Below are 14,664 nucleotides of genomic sequence, written 5' to 3'. Positions count from 1 at the left end.
CCTTTGTCACCGCTACTATTCATTTTGGCTCTGGAAGTTTTGCTACGGAACATTAGAAATAACGAGGAAATTAAAGGCCTAAAAATTAGAAAAGAGATCTATAAAACGCAAGCCTTTGCGGATGACGTGGCGTTAATATTAGAAGACCCATTAATATCTGGACAAAAAGTACTAGAGGAATTGGGCAAATACGGGGAGGTGGCAGGCTTTAAATTGAACAAATCTAAAACCAAAATACTTACTAAGAATGTAACTGAGATGCAGAAGAAAGAGATAGAAGAAACCTTGGGCTTACAAGTTGTCCCAAAAATAAAATACTTAGGAATTTGGCTAACCAAAAGGTGCTCATCTCTAAAAGAAGACAATTATACTCCATTAATTAATAAATTAAAACAAGATCTGGACAGATGGAAAAAGATCAAATTATCACTTATTGGCAAAATTGCGGCAATTAAGATGAGCATCCTCCCCAAGATCTTATTTTTATATCAAAATTTACCAGTAATTTTAAAGAAAAATTTTTTCTCAGAATTAAATAAGACCGTTAGGGAATTTGTTTGGGAGGGAAAAAAATCAAGGATCTCACTTAAAATTTTACAAGAAAAAAGGAATGTGGGAGGATTTGGACTTCCAAATTGGGAAATGTATTATAGAGCAGCAAAGCTGATATGGATAAAGGATTGGATCACCCTGGAGAATAAGAGAACCTTAGTGTTAGAAGGACACGACCTACAGAAAGGGTGGCATGCTTATCTATGGGACAAAGACAATAAAAAGAAAACCTATTTCCACAGGCATAAAATTAGAGACTCCCTAATACAAACGTGGGTGGGAATTAGGCAGAGATACTATTCAAAAGTCCCAAACTGGCTTTCCACGGCAGAGGCAATGATTTACCCCAACAGGTGGGGAATGGAGAAATTGTGCAGATACAAAGACATTGTCGATGGAGGGGGAAATATTAAATCTAATGAAGCCCTGAGAGACCAAGGTATAACTTTAGATTGGTGGACTTACCTGCAAATAAAATCAAGATACCAGAAAGATAAAGAAGAGTATGGCCTAGAATTAGGATATAATGGATTAGACAAAATTTTGATGGGACCAGGGAAAAAAGCGTTGGCCAAGCTGTATAACTATTTGTTAGAGGAAGACAGAGATGAGGATATAATTAGAAATCAATTGAGAGCATGGGAGAGAAATATTGGACACAGTTTGAATTTTAATGAATGGGAAGAAGCCTGGAATAAAAATTATAAATTAACTAGAGCAGCCACATATAAGGAAAATCACTACAAAATGCTTCATAGGTGGCATTTGGCACCTGCAAGATTAGCAAAGATGTTCCCCAATGCGCAGCCAAACTGTTGGAAATGTGGCCATGGCCATGGCACCTTCTTTCATACGTGGTGGACATGTCCCGAAGCAAAAAGGTTTTGGAGCAAAATTTGGAGATGGTTGAAAGACATACTTAAAGAAGACATTGATCTGAACCCAGAAATATTTCTCCTGGGAATGGTAAAGAAAGGATACGTAAAGGAAAAGGTCCACCTCCTAATACACATAACTACAGCTGCCAGACTAGCATATGCTCAATACTGGAAAAAGAAAGACCTACCACCAGATGACCTTATAATTAATAAAATATTAGAGTGTGCAGAGATAAGTAAATTAACTCATGAGATAAATGACGATGAAAATTCTGATTATGATACTGTGTGGGGAAGATGGTACGAATGGATAAATGGTAGAATTAAGGAAGAAACAAAAGGTGCAGAAATTAATTAGAAATGTATAGTATAACTGACACCAGACACTTATTCATGTATATATGTATAAACACTGCGAATCCGATGTTAAACAGAAATGTTATTATATTTTATTTGTGTATAAAAAAAAATTAATAAAATTATATTATAAAAAAAAAAAAAATAGAATAGAATAGAATAGAATTTTTATTGGCCAAGTGTGATTGGACACACAAGGAATTTGTCTTGGTGCATATGCTCTCAATTTAAAGAGATTGTCTCTTTTCCCAATTTACAATGTACGCTACATGTTCAGTATCAAAAAACCTAGAAATATTATTTCTGCCAAAATCTTCTTGAGTGCTTCTGCAACAGAAGTCGACTGTAGCTGATGTTATTCTTCATTTCCCCTTATTGTATGATATTTGCTTATTCCTCCTGCTTATCAGTGCTCTTCTGATCATCACTGCAGGGGCCCAAATCATTTTGAATTCTGAAAATATGTTGGCATTCTGATGACAAGAGTTTTTGCGAAAGGGATGCCCATTTAAGAAAGACTACTATGGGGGACATGGCCTGGCAAATTGCATCCATTTATTATTAATCCATAGAAAGTGGATTTTGACTTTACAGAAGGTAAAAACAACCAGCATCCGTTTGATTTCTTAACCAAATGCCAGTGTGAATCTGCTTAGCCAACTGAAAGGTTGCATCACCAACAGTAATGCAAATGTTGAGATGTAGCGGTTTGAGATTGATGCAAGTACAAACAGCCTACAACAGGATACCTGTGAAAAACCACGCTGCTTAGGAAAAAGTAATTTTATTGGGTAAGGAATAAGTTACAAACCTACCAACAAAATGAAACACAGCTAGTAGTACCGCTTCTTAGGCCAGCTGGGCAAAAGCCTAAAAATGTTGCATTCCAGAACAAGGAGGGGGAAAAAAGGATTTTGCTCTTAGAAAAAATCCAGACAAATTTTACATTTTTTGGTGGTCTGTCTCTGAAATGATCTTGACATACCAGGAATTATCTCTAGGACTTCTGTATATGCTCTGTCTCATTTGTGCAATCATCTGGCTCATATCCATTCCCTTACCTTTGGATATACAGAGTGGCCAAATTCTTTTATTGGATGTCTTTTAATTTTCATGCACATGTATCACACTGGAGCAGGAAGAAGTACAATGGGTTTCCTATGAAGATTGCGCAAAACTTTTCCTGGAGACAGATATGGACCCAAACATACATACGGGGAAAAATTGCTTTCATTACAAGCTTCTGTTTCAATCTCTCTTACCTCTCTTCCATAGTTATTATGCTACAAGTGAGAAGCAACAACCAAAACAATTGTATGTTCAAAATGTTTGAACTCTGTTTTAAAAAATAGCAAAAGAAAACTAATCCTTCTCAAAGCAGCTTCTGGTTGCTGTTATTTAATTATTAACACTTGTGCACTGCAGGTTGGATTATAGAAATGGTTTTTTAAAACCACCCACCAGACTTTGCCCCGTAATCCTTCAGCAGACTAAAGTAAACACATGCTCTTTTTTTACTGTTTAGATGTGTCACCGGCATTTGTTTGATATCTCTGCCTGCTGTATCTTAAAAGTGGTGGTGATAATTTACTTTAACTTGCTTTTCTTGTATTCAACGTGCCAAGGTAGTAAACCCATGTTATTACATTCTATTCATAGATGGACAGCAATGAAAAAAGGCAAAATGTTCAGAGTATCCCATCCACATATTTAATGAAACTTGGGGGTGAACCTCATTAAACTGATGATGATACACTTCCAAGTAATCATGGATAAGCTCAACATTTTCATTTAGGCTTCAGTGATTTTGCAATAGGATGGCTAACTAGGTGTTAAAGTCCATTGACAAGCTTAAAAAAAAGTTTAAAATGTTATCTATTAATTCTCATTTGGTTTGGAAATATATATATTGTCCTTGAGGTGTCCAGTTCAGTATAAATGAAATAATAAAAATAGTATACTGGATAATAATGTGATATGAAAAAAAAAATGAAAGCACTATTAATGACATAATCCAGCCTTCCTCAAGGGATGCGGTGGCTCAGTGGCTAAGATGCTGAGCTTGTTGATTGAAAGGTCGGCAGTTCAGTGGTTCAAATCCCTAGTGCCGTGTAATGGGGTGAGCTCCGGTTACTTGTCCCAGCTTCTGCCAACCTAGCAGTTCGAAAACACTTAAAAAATGCAAGTAGAAAAATAGGGACCACCTTTGGTGGGAAGGTAACAGCGTTCCGTGCGTCTTTGACATTTAGTCCTGCCGGCCACATGACCACGGAGACGTCTTCAGACAGCGCTGGCTCTTCGGCTTTGAAACTGAGATGAGCACCGCCCCCTAGAGTCGGGAACGACTAGCACATATGTGCAAGGAGAACTTTTACCTTTACCAGCTTTCCTCAAACTGGGTCCCTGTAGGCGTTTGGAGAGTACAGCCTGCAGAAATCCATGTTAGCAACTTCATGGAAATTCTAGGAATTGGGAAACAACCAGGATGGGCAAATTTTGCCTAATCATGGGGATGCTGTCCTGAATGCTCAAGTTTGGTATATTTTTGGAAGCATGATAGATTCTCTAATCCAGAGGTCTTCAAACTTGGCAGCTTTAAAATTTGTGGAGTTCAACTCCCAGAATTCTCCAACTAGCTATGCTGGCTGGAGAATTCTGGGAGTTGAAGTCCACAGGTCTTAAAGATGCCAAGTTTGAGGATCCCTGCTCTAATCAGACTTAAATGTCTAGGGTTAGTAATAACATATTTTAAACAATAATATGTGAGCAATTGTGTTTGAGCTCAAAAGAAAAAAAAAAAGAGGAACTATAGCTGTGTTACCAAAGGGGTGGAGGGAAGAGGTAAAATGGCAGATACAGCAAAAATGGTACAAAATATATAAACTGAAAAAGGAAGAATTCTAGAGGAAAGTAACTATATCTTCAGATACTGAGCCAATTGTATTTAGGTGAAACTGAACAAGGAAATCAGAAACAGGTTTGGCTCCCTTTGTGGCCCAGAAAACACTAGGAGCAAAGCAGCTTATCAAATTACATTACATCATCAAGAGTTTACTCTCCCTTGCAAAACCATGGCCTAAAGCCATGTTACAGCTGCTGAATGGGCCTTAGACTATTTTTTTCATGGAATTTGCTGTCTCCAAAGATGGGAGACAGCTGGCTTCTTCTTTAATTCAGGATTACCTTGGATTATAAAACATACAATTCCCAATTAGTGAGGTTGGAGTAGGTTCGAGAAGACCATTTTAAAGAGTAACTGGGAGGGGGTGGGCACACTTGTGGGTAGCAGTCAGTTCTGAAGTTCCAAAACTGAAACATGGCAGCTAGTTTTTCAATGGGCTTTTTATGTAACACCAGCCCCTTCTGATAGTTGATTTTGTCATTGTTTTTCAGTCGCTAGATCACATCCAACTTGTGACCTCATGGATCACAGAATACCTGTTCCCCTGTCCTCCATTGGCTCTTGGAGTTTGCCCAAATTACATTTATTGTGTCAATGACACTGTCTGACCTTTTCATCCACTGATGTCGCTTTCTCCTTTTGCTTTCAATCTTTCCCAACATCAGGGTTTTTTCCAATGAGTCTTCTCATTTGGTGGCCAAAGTACTTGAGCTTCAGCTTCAGTATCTGTCCTTCCAAAGAACAGTCAGGGTTGATTTCCTTTGGGGTTAAGATAGTTGATTTGCACATAGGCAAATCCAAGCCCACACCAATCACTTGTGAATGAATGCATTTTCCCAATGAGAGTTCTCCATAATATTTTCCTCAGCAGCTCATCCTGAGCCTGGCTTATGTATATACAGTACGAATGGTAGACTCTTGAGGAGCAAGGCAGAATGAACTGCATTCTCCTAAAAATATGCAGGTACTGTCACTTTTGAAATCTCACATCAACAAACTTCATTTAATCAAGATACTCTGTAAAAATGTCAAGAGCACCACCCTGAATTCTAAACCATAATGGGATTATTTTGGACAAATTATGACTAGGATTGCAATCATGCATGAATCAGGCCATTGACGGTTTTTAACAAACCACAGTTTAAAAATCCTGCCTGTGTGAATGAAGCCCATGTCTATCTATCCAACAGCAGAAATGTTCCCGTTTTGTTGGGGGTACACAAACGGATGGCATTATAAAAGAAGGTGAAGACCAATGTAAGGGCCCTATTGATATCAGGTGGTGATAATTAGACAGCCACCAAGGATCCTCTGCTCTAAGCACAACCTATTTCCTCTTTTTATTGATATTAGCAATGCCAGCAATGGGAACATAGGAAAGGCTCCATTTCCACTGTTAGCTATTAAAATGTTTTAGATTGTTTTACTCCCCCCCCCACTTTTAAAAATTCTGTTGGTAAGATTCTTATATCATATATATCTGTCCAACAACTTCCTAGAAAAGACTAAATGAGGGCATTGGCATCTGTGGGGCAGGCAAAAGGGAGGGGCAAATCAGACATAATGATATCATAATGCAAATATTATTACCTGTGTACATTGGGACACAAGGACATAATGACAGGGTTTGCATTATGACATTGCTGATCTATGTCATTGCTGTGATGGCCTATAATTCAGGCCTCATGGTTTCTATGATACCATAAGCCTGGCCTAAGGCAAATAGCAGGCCACATACAGATGAAAAGGATTGGAGATCCATCTAATAATGGTTGCATTACTATGAACAGGTAACTTAGTTCATATTTAACTGAAATCAGTTCCATCCTCTGCAAAGGTAGAGGACTTATTTTCTGAAGATTTATCATGGATTTAGCTTAGTGGCCTGCTGTGATTCTTGTTTCCATTTGAAATTAAAAGATGCTTAAATGGGACCACAGTATTTCATCCTAATCAGGAGTGGGTTCTACTTACCTTTACTACCGCTTTGCAAGGGTGCCACGCACACTTTTCTGCACATGCACAGAAGCTTCTGCGCATGCACAGAAGCGTTTTGGTGACGTCAGGGTCAGTGGGTGGAGCCTCCTGCCAGTTTTACTACCGGTTCTATAGAACTGGTGTGAACCGGGGGCAACCCACCACTGATCCTAATGGACTAAATTAGGAGTGTCAAAGTCGCAGCCCGCAGGCCAGATATGTCACGCACTGGCCATGCCCACACCCGATTTAGCGAAGGGGAAAAAAGTCATGATACCTCACCTAATTTAACAATGCGCCCAAAATCTGGGATTTGTGATTGCCATGAAATTGAATTTTGACTGCTTTTATAAAAGGTTTTATGACATAAAAATTATCATAAAACATTTTATGACATAATTCAACATATCATAAAACATTTCCTGAGGACAACTCCTAATGTTTGACTGTGTTATACAGTTCAACGTGGTCTATTTCTCAATAGGTGTTGATTTTGCATGTCAATCTGTAGATTCTTGCTGGATTTTTCAAATATTATGCAAAATACTGAGGGAAGAAATGAAACTTTGATGATGTGATTACGAAGACATAACTATGTGGTATTCATAAGAGCAGGTAAACTTTTATAAGTATAGTATTTCATATCAAATGTGCAATAGATAAGCAAAGTTAATATTGAACATTACCTCAGCATGTTTTTTTTTTTAAATTAAGAATGGTATGTTAAGCAGATCTAGCAGTTATCATTATAAATACTTATAATTCCCCTTTTGAAATAGTAAAATATTTGCAGAGTGCAGTGAAAATTAATCCTAACCAGTTAGATATTTTTCAATGGCTTGCTTTAGCCAGATTTAAGCACTTTAAACTTTAATTTTAACTAGAGGTATTTCAATGTATGCTTAATAGTTTAATTTAAATGAGAAAACCGCCTTTCTTGTAGTTTTAAAAGCCACAGGAGTGATGCAAAAAATTACTTTTTTTGATAACAGATCAGTCTGTTAATTAATTGGCCAAGATTGATGACACTTTTCTGTTACTGGTAATGGGAGCAGAAACAAAACCACCTATCTTAAAATGGATCTTTGAGATGCAAAGGAAACCTTTCTTGCTTTTCTCTTCCCCACAGAGTCAAATTTTAGCAAATTTTCTTCCTGGTCATCTACTTGTTAACAGAAACGCTCCATGTATGCTTCCCAATCTTCTCTGGCTGGGTTGAATGGGGCAGGTAGACTGATTGCAGACATCTCTGTAGCCGATGATCTGACCGGTACGGGGTCATCGATCTGGTGGCTGTTGATTGCTTTGGAGTTCGATGTTTCATCCTTGTCCTTCAGAATCCCATCTTCGTCGCCAGTGTTAAATCGTGGGCGATTAAGAAAGGACTGGACATGCAGTAAACTTAGATACTTTATTCGGCTCCGTAACAGTAATGGCAAACCCCAGCTGCAGCAGCTCCTTTTAAATGGGAGCTGTCCCCGGCTTCAGCCACTGACGGTTCTCCGAATTTCCCGCTCTCAGGATTCACTCCTGATTGGCTTATTTAAACTGTCACTTAATACTTAACAGAAAGTGCTATCAGTTTTTCCCACTAGCCAACTGATCAGCTGGTCTACAAAGAAAAGATACTTGAATTCCTTCTGCTAAGGGACAAGCAACTACTGCTCTCTTTGAAGCATTGTCCTAGAAATATAACATACCTAATGCTGAATGGTGATATATAAATTTTAAACCCTTTTTAGTTTCATTGTTTGGCCCTGGTGTTCTTTTGCAGTTTTTCTCAACCTTGGCAACTGTAAGTTGGGTGGATTTCAACAGCCAGAATTGCCCAGCCACCATTTTAAAACTGCTGCAAAAAGTTTTAACAGTGGATCACTCATGTGGATGCCTAAACTTACAACTGTTTTGACTTATGACAAAAAGTCCAGGCTCCATTACAGTCATAAGTCAAAGATTACCTGTATTGCAAAATCAGTGCCTTTAGATTTGAAGATTTATTTATCATATGGCACATTCATATCATTTTTCAGTGAAAAGGAACACAGGTTTGAATATAACTATATATATATATATATATATATATATATATATGATGGAATATAAAATAAATATATATATAAGCTAGAATATAAAATCTGAAATCTTAACATGAAGATTACAAACATATTGTATACCTAAATTGCAAATATAATTTTTACTCCATTTGTTGCAGCCCAAAAACCAGCGAAACCTCCATTATAGACTCTGTTTTGACACACTGTCACTGTGTGTTGGATAGTCTGTTTTTCAGCCCCACAATCACAATTCGGTGATGTCCCCTTACAGAGGACATATGTGCATCTACAATGTCCAGTGCGAATGTGGTTCAATGTTGTCCATATTGCACAGGGCTGGTCAAATCCAGGTGGCTTTTCCAAGATGCAGGGAAAGCCTCTTCATTGTGGGGAGCAATTTTCTATCCAGTGTCGATTCCACATATTGTGAGGGTTGAAATAATCTTTTATAAATGCTTTAGCAGTAAAGATGGCTGGGTGTCTAGATCTTAACCTGTTTCGTTCCAAGCAGGTTACGTTGCTCAGTATTGGCAGCTAGGAATTATCAATAATCTTTGAAGAAATGTTAAGTATTTAACATTTAAACAATTTAAACCACTCACTTGATTTAGTAAAAAAATACTTTTGGGATCTACTGGACTTCTTAAAGAATATTTTATTAAAGTTGGGTCCCATTTTTTCTGTGCTAGAGATGTGACACATTTGAAGAAGCTGTAGTGCAGATGTTATTATCATGTCCACTTGTTATAGTTTAAATATTATTATTGTGATGAACTGGGTTTTTAGAAGGAAGTTAAGATTCAAAGATGTCAATTTATTGTTAAAGTATATATTCCCAAAAAATTGGAGTTTATTAGTTTAGATAAATTGTGCCTGGACTATTATGAAAAAAGTGATCATGGACTACTGGAAAGATACTTATGTAACGGAAGTTGGTTCAAATAAATGTTAATTCAGCCTTTGAATTAGCTTTGTTTCAACAGAAAGGTAAGCTCAGGTCATATAGTCTATCTCAGAGGGGTCAAACTGGTGGTCTGCAGGCCGTATGCGTCATGCATAGGCCATGCCCACTCCAGCTCCATGAATGGGAAAAACATTGCGAAATGTCACGTGACGACAGTGTGACGTGGCGTGGTCTATCTAGTCAAATTTAACTCATTATTAAAATCTTAACATAACAATTTGTGTAAATATATAATTAAGACTTTTTAACAGAAGATGAAAGGAAGGACAAGTACCCTAGAAACAGTCTTTGAGAATCAGTAAAGTAAAGGTTCCCCTTGCACATATGTGCTAGTCATTCCCGACTCTAGAGGGCGGTGCTCATCTCCGTTTCAAAGCCGAAGAGCCAGCACTCTCTGAAGATGTCTCCGTGGTCATGTGGCCAGCATGACTAAACGCCAAAGGTGCATGGAACACTGTTACCTTCCCACCAAAGGTGGTTCCTATTTTTCTACTTGCATTTTTAAGTGCTTTTGAACTGCTAGGTTGGCAGAAGCTGGGACAAGTAATGGGAGCTCACCCCATTATGCGGCACGAGGGATTTGAACTGCTGAACTGTCGACCTTTTGATCGACAAGCTCAGCATCTTAGCCACTGAGCCACGACGTCCTTAAGAATCAGTAAACCAGGAGGTAAATAAGCCTTTTGCTTTTAGGGTTTGCCATTACCCCTAGGGATTACCTGTTGAAAGACACACATGTAGTAAGCATGGCAAATCTGGATTGTGAGAAACAGTGTAGCCAGAACCAAAAGTAAAAGCAGTCACCTATTATCGCTCTTTTTGAAAGTTTTATTTATAATGCCTTTCCAAAGCTTTCTTCTTTTCTCTCTCTTGCTTCTTTCTATGGAGCAGAGAAGGGTCAAACTACCCTGAAATTCCTGCTTGCAAAGAGCTATTAAAATTAGACTACTTTGAGGGCTGCATGAAATTCAGCTGAGAAGCACCTGTGGCAATAAAGCCACACAACCACACCCTAAACAAAAATGGCTCAAAGGCAACAGTTTTATATGCCATTTCACATTTTAAAAGCTATTACAACTAATTGTAATATGGCCACAGCTGACCATCCGAAGCTGACAGAGGTTGCTGCTTTTTTCTCACCGCAATTTTCTGAGTGCACGTTTTTACTGTTCCATTTTTAGGATTGATGATTCTAAATGATTTATAATATAAAATAAATTGATGTGATAATATAAAGGGGTCTATGTTTAATCTTTGCCTTTCATTCATTGCAAATTTTTAATTTGATGACAAACAGATATATCCAGTAGGGTTTGGCTGTCTCTCTCAAAATAATGATATTTGTGGAGGAGAGACTTAATTGGGGAAGGAAAGAAAAAGAGGAAATGGACAGTACTTTCCTCTTGAAAGTAGACAGAATGTTCTAACTGGCTGTGAAGTTTAGAAGCATAAATAAGGGTATTCAAGATGAACTAGAGATATTAGCATGATTTATGCTTTATGCCTCTATTTGCTGGCACTGCACTGAGGGTGTGCCACATGTGTGTGTGTGACCTTTTTAAAAATGTGAATATATTTTGTAGGTGCATAAATTTCAGTGCATACATTTTCTAAACTACAGCTACTACAACTACAACAAAAATTGGGATGAGATCATAGTCTGCTCATATATGAGCAAAAGCATCAACTAATCTTTTCTTAAGATTATTCTCATGCAGTGCCATTAGAAAATATGATAAATGTGGATCTTAGTCACATTAAAAAGATAAAGGTTCCCCTCGCACATATGTGCTAGTTGTTCCTGACCTCTAGGGAGCGGTCCTCATCTCCGTTTCAAAACTGAAGAGCTGTCCGAAGACATCTCCGTGGTCATGTGGCTGGCTTGACTAAACACCAAAGGCGCACGGAACGCTGTTACCTTCCCACCAAAGGTGGTCCCTATTTTTCTACTTGCATTTTTTTTACATGGTTTCGAACTGCTAGGTTGGCAGAAACTGAGACAAGTAACGGAGCTCACCCCATTACGCGGCAGTAGGGATTCAAACCGCTGAACTGCCGACCTTTCGATCGACAAGCTCAGCGTCTTAGCCACTGAACCACTGCGTCCCATTTTAGTCACATTACTGTCCCCTAAATCTCAACTTTCTAGCGATTCCCCACTACCCATGGCCAAAGTTTTGTTCCCAAATATTTGGACAGGGATGCCAGATTTTTAAAAAAACTCCTTTTCTGTGTGAATATATGTGTAGGTGCCAAGGGAGATCATTATGGTGTTCATATATAAAGAACCAGATAAAAGCTAGCTGGACTGTTGATTCTTCCTTCAGCTCTAGTAAATTAACAGTAGTATGTTCCATTGCACTTAAAAGTGGATAGTTATCATAAGGAACAAAAATAAGCTGAGTTTGCTTTCACTAGCTGCTGCTTCCCAGCTTCTGCATCCTGAAGTAATAGAGTCATTTGACCTATGAGAGCTCTGTGGTTCATATCTGCATTTAGCAGAAAAGGAGACCAGGACTTTGTGCATCTAGCTTTTTGACCTCCAACCTTGACTTCGGATAGGGATAGAGCCTTCAAAAGGTTCTCTTTTCAATTCTTTGCTTGGAAGCCGGCTCTTCTCTGGGACAGAGTAAACTGGCAGTAAGCTTTGGATGATATGAACATGTAGCAAATTTGTTATTGAACATTTATTATCAGGGTTGGGAGAACTAGGATTTGAAAGATTTTCTGCCTCAATTAGAAAGTATTTTAAGGGACTCGGTGGCTCAGTGGCTACAACACTGAGCTTGTTGATCAAAAGGTCGGCAGTTCAGCAGTTTGAATCCCTAGTGCCGCATAATGGGGTGAGCTCCCGTTACTTGTCTCAGCTTCTGCCAACCTAGCAGTTCGAAAGCACATAAAAAATGCAAATAGAAAAAAACACCTTTGGTGGGAAGGTAACAGCATTCAGTGCGCCTTTGGCGTTTAGTCATGCCGGCCACATGACTACGGAGATGTCTTTGGACAGCGCTGGCTCTTCGGCTTTGAAATGGAGATGAGCACCGCCCCCTAGAGTCAGGAACGACTAGCACATATGTGCGAGGTGAACCTTTACCTTTACCTTTAGGAAGTATTTTGGGCAGCAAAATGGCTTAGGTTAGACTGGTTCTTCCCTACATTCTGTCAATATACAGGACAGAATTGAAAACCGGATTTAGAGAAGCTATGAGATATAAATTTGCTTTCCATCTTAATCAAGAAACATATCCTCTAATCATGAGCCTAGATGTTGTTGTTACCATTATGCGAACAAAATAAAGCTGGTGCATATGCATATGTTCAAGCAAAAAATGAACACTATGTGTAAGGAAATATGGTATACGCATACTGTAGGGTGTTTGTCATTCCAGGAAGTGTCTCTTTCCATCCATGAATGTTCCATGGTTGTTTTCTTCCTTCCTAAAGACAGTAATTTAGAAATCAAATCAAATTTATACACAAATTACCCTTGGTAGTTGAATTGATGTTTGCCCAAAATTGGACTATTTCTAGCATCAGGTAATATTACCATTCTTTGGATACCTGCCCAGAGTGAGCTAGAAATACCTCAATGTGATTATCCTATTTGGAAATGTTGATTGCATTGCATCCAGATCAAAGATGACTAGATTGAAGGTGAAGATAGAGTTGTCAGAAACACAGTTCTCCAAAATTATTTAAATATTATTTTGCATTTAAAAACATTGGACCTCTTCATCAACTAGTGCAGAAGAACAATTTGTATCCATATACTCTTCTGGTTTCCTACTTGGAAATCATCAACTTGGATTAGAAAACATGGGGAATAAATCATCCAGCAGGAAGATGAAAAGAGGAAGAACCCAATATTTATCCTAAAGTGTGAGTATGGAAGGTGGAAGGAGAATTTCAAAGAATAAATAATTTTCCATATGTAATTTTGATTATATGCCTTTGGAAAAATACAAGTAATCAGTTTGACTTTGATGATCAATATTTGACATTAAGAGTAGAAATTTTCCTTACATCATCAGATTAGCAAGTAAATTTAGACTGATTTCCTGGGGCATTTTCTCTCTCTACCCACAGTGTACACATATATCCACATTCATATAGATGTACATACACATAAAAAATGTAATCGTATTTTATATTATGATAATTTTAATAACATTCTTAATAACGCACATAAAATGTTCCAGACTGGAGAGAAATTACTCTTACTTTTCATTTATTTATAGTGGCAGTGTTGACATCATTCTTATGAAATGCAAACATTTTGAATGTCCTTCAGCTATGAGCAGTGACGTTTGCCCACCACTGCACATTAAAGGGAAGCGTGTGCATACAAGTGACCTAGGGAAAGGACAATGACTCTTGCAGAAAAATATTGGGGACCTGAGTAGGGGTTGGACTAGAAGACCTCCAAGGTTCCTTCCAACTCTATTGTTCTGCATCAGCCCTGATTCTTCCCAGCTCCCAACATTTTCAGCTTTTTCCTTCTTTGTTTGTAAGCCAGGACTCCCATCAAAATTATCATTAAGATAGAGGAATATATATAGCTCTGCCACCAGAAGAACTTATAATCAGGAAAATACTGGAGTGCACAGAGATGAGCAAACTAACCCATGAAATATATGATGACGAGAATTCAGAATATTATACCATGTGGGGAAGGTGATATGAATGGATGAATGATAAAATGAAAGAAAGAGAAAAAGGTGTGTTAAATAAAAGCAAAAAGTAGTCTAAGTGACACCAGGTATATATTTTGTATATATCCGATATTAATGGAAATGTTATTTTATATATGTTTATAAACTCAATAAAATATTTTAAAAAAAGAACTTCTGAGTATGCATGCAATAAAGCAGCTTTTCAATAGGTTAAAAAAAAAAAGGAATATATATATATGTGTATGTATGTATGTATGTATATATATATATATGTATGTGTGTGTATATATATATATATATACACACA

General features: G+C 37.8%; 1 protein-coding gene and 1 long non-coding RNA gene across 9 annotated transcripts in view; both read left to right on the top strand.

Moving 5' to 3' along the window:
• SPATA13 (spermatogenesis associated 13) overlaps window positions 1-14,664 on the top strand; it is a 132,787-nt gene that overhangs the window by 20,079 nt on the left and 98,044 nt on the right. Inside the window, exons 1-2 of one of the 8 annotated variants that reach the window (XM_034410428.3) lie at window positions 6,411-6,479; window positions 7,178-7,281. The exons of 6 other annotated variants lie outside the window; for them this stretch is intronic. The gene's annotated coding sequence lies outside the window, so the exon portion shown is untranslated. Of the gene's footprint in view, window positions 1-6,410; window positions 6,480-7,177; window positions 7,282-14,664 lie in introns of those variants that run through there. One more of the 8 variants, XM_034410408.3, reaches the window with a different exon arrangement.
• Window positions 1-14,664, top strand: part of LOC148113303 (uncharacterized) — a 52,926-nt gene that overhangs the window by 13,445 nt on the left and 24,817 nt on the right. The window lies entirely within an intron of this gene.

This window comes from Pantherophis guttatus, chromosome 5 (assembly GCF_059756535.1).
Source record: "Pantherophis guttatus breed Tessera chromosome 5, ASM5975653v1, whole genome shotgun sequence".
Taxonomy (NCBI): domain Eukaryota; kingdom Metazoa; phylum Chordata; class Lepidosauria; order Squamata; family Colubridae; genus Pantherophis; species Pantherophis guttatus.
The sequence above is the reverse complement of the archived record's forward strand: the minus strand, read 5'-3'. Positions and strand labels throughout refer to the sequence as shown.